We start from the raw sequence: 2,500 nt of genomic DNA on the forward strand, positions 1-2,500 counted from the left end.
TGGGAAGGGACTGGACACCAGAATTAAACAACACAAATATAGTGTGAGAACGGGACAAATTTCGAATGCTTTGTTTTTACACATTAATAATTTTAATCACATGATTTATTGGGAGGGGGCAAAAGTTGTTTTATATTGTAATAATATAACCCGTAGGAATATAATTGAATCTGCTTTTATCAAATATCACAGTGACTTAATGAATGTAAGCCAGGGTATGTACAAACTGGACCCATTTGTTGTTAACGAGATTTGTAAGATCGTTTCTTTTTAATCACCTGTTGAACTGTTCTGTATCTGCTGTACTAGTTTTAACCGGACTTTGAATACTTGTTTTCATTCTTTTCAGTTTACTTTGTTAGATATTCTCTGTGTTTTTAGCATTGTACCTCGAAAATGTGTTGAAATAACACGAAAGCGCTCGGTATACCTTCTTTTATTTTTCCTGTGGCCTTGGCTGAATATATATGTATATTGCATATATATATATATATATATATATATATATATATATATATATATATATATATATATATATATATATATATATGTATATTGCATATATATATATATATATATATTTATATATATTGTGTATATATATGTATATATATATATATATATATATATATATATATATATAGATAGATAGATAGATAAATAGTTATAGATATAGATATGTTGGGTAAATTCAGGTTACACAATTTTCATTGGACAGTGCTTACCGGTTTCTTCTAACAAGAAATTATATCCTATTTTTCCGAAAAAAAAATGGTTTCCTGCATATCCATCTGAATGCAGAATCCATATTGCTCAGTGTGAGTGTCTCTTTACACTGTGATTCCTCTTGTTATTGCTCTTTACAAAATATTAAAAGCTAATTATAACTCTTAAATATATACTTTTTTAATAACGAAAATTAAATAAGGTATAAGTATAGTTTACTATATCCTTGAGATGTGTCACAGGCTCATTAAAAAAACCACTAGATGTGATATTGTTTTTGTATTAATATTAGCAATAAATATTACGCATTTCCAGCATCTATAGTCATCATTGAATCATTATATCATGCAGTTTTTCTCTGATAACCTTTAGATATTTTTTCCCTATGTGTGAAATATCTTTAAACAACACATACATATAATCGCTCATATATATATATATATATATATATATATATATATATATATGTGTGTGTGTGTGTGTGTGTGTGTGTGTATTCCGTAATATTCAGATAACTTTTCCTTCCACACTTACCACTTTCCCACCGGCTGTCTCTGGGTACACCATTCACCGCCCCCCCCCCCCCCCTTTCCAAATAGAATCAGCGATGTCGTCCGATGCAATATCTTCGCGGCCTATTACGAATTCATTTTGACACCACTTGAAAGTTGTCTCCATTGGACATAGCGAGGCATAAGTCATGGCTCCATCACTAGTCCAATTGCAATTAGAGTTATGGGGATTTAAACCAAGTTCCACGGGATCAACAAGTGTCTTGGCCAGTTAAGCTGCTGTCGGTGTCTCAAATGCTATTCATATGAACACAGACACACATTCTCACTCACATGTAAATACACACATACATAACAGACATATACACATGTATGTACACACACACCTACACACACATATATATATATATATATATATATATACATATATATATATATATATATATATATATATATATATATATATATATATATATATATATATACATATGTGTGTGTGTGTGTATGTATATGTATATATATATATATACCTAATATTTATTTTAGAGGCAAGGTTTAAATAATTCTTTGTAAATTTCAACAACGCTCTCTATATATATTCGAGTTTCAATTGATATATTCTTAATGTTTTCACTTAGAATGGAAGACATTTTCACATATTTGAAAACAAATATTTGAAAATTTAACAGAATACTTTTGTAAAAGTATTTTTGAGTTTCAGTAAACGTTAAGATTTCACAAAGCTACGTCATTCAAAGTATCAAAAAAGTTATTTTATTATTCAAATCATTTCAGTTAAATCATATGAATATGTCAACTGTTAACCAAAGAGAAGCAAAACTTACCTCAACTAAGAGTAAGAAAGCCCAAATGATCAAAGTCGAAACTCAAAATGTGATGAAAAATTCATTTCCATTTTATCCCATAAAATCTGATATAGATTTCAGAGCTTCGGCTTAGAGGAAGCAGGTGGTTGGAAGAGAAATGAAGAGCAAAGAATACGGTAAATCCTTCAAAAAGAGCGCGCAGTGTCCGAGGGGAAGAATGAAATGGCTAAGAGAGTTGATGGGCAAAGAGTTCGTGAGCGCGCGTGGCAGGTAAAGCCATAGCGGAGGGAGCTGGTGCCAACCACTCGTGATCGAGGCTAACACACCACTGGCTCTGAGTGACTGAGTCTCTGAACTGTCTGTCTCTTACTCTCGCTCTTTCTCGGAATAGTTTGAGTCTACACTTCAACTTCTTTTGGTGCCCCTCCTTTTGTG

The 2,500-nt window shown here is 31.4% G+C and overlaps 1 protein-coding gene across 1 annotated transcript in view; it reads right to left on the reverse strand.

The window, feature by feature from the left end:
• The window catches only part of LOC137658640 (gamma-aminobutyric acid receptor alpha-like), a 240,619-nt gene extending 238,221 nt beyond the window's left edge, over positions 1 to 2,398 (reverse strand). The window contains exon 1 of the mRNA XM_068393610.1: positions 2,084 to 2,398. The gene's annotated coding sequence lies outside the window, so the exon portion shown is untranslated. The remainder of the gene's footprint in view (positions 1 to 2,083) is intronic.
• Between the last annotated feature and the right edge of the window lie 102 nt (positions 2,399 to 2,500).

The sequence above is a fragment of the Palaemon carinicauda genome, chromosome 1 (genome assembly GCF_036898095.1).
Source record: "Palaemon carinicauda isolate YSFRI2023 chromosome 1, ASM3689809v2, whole genome shotgun sequence".
Lineage (NCBI taxonomy): Eukaryota > Metazoa > Arthropoda > Malacostraca > Decapoda > Palaemonidae > Palaemon > Palaemon carinicauda.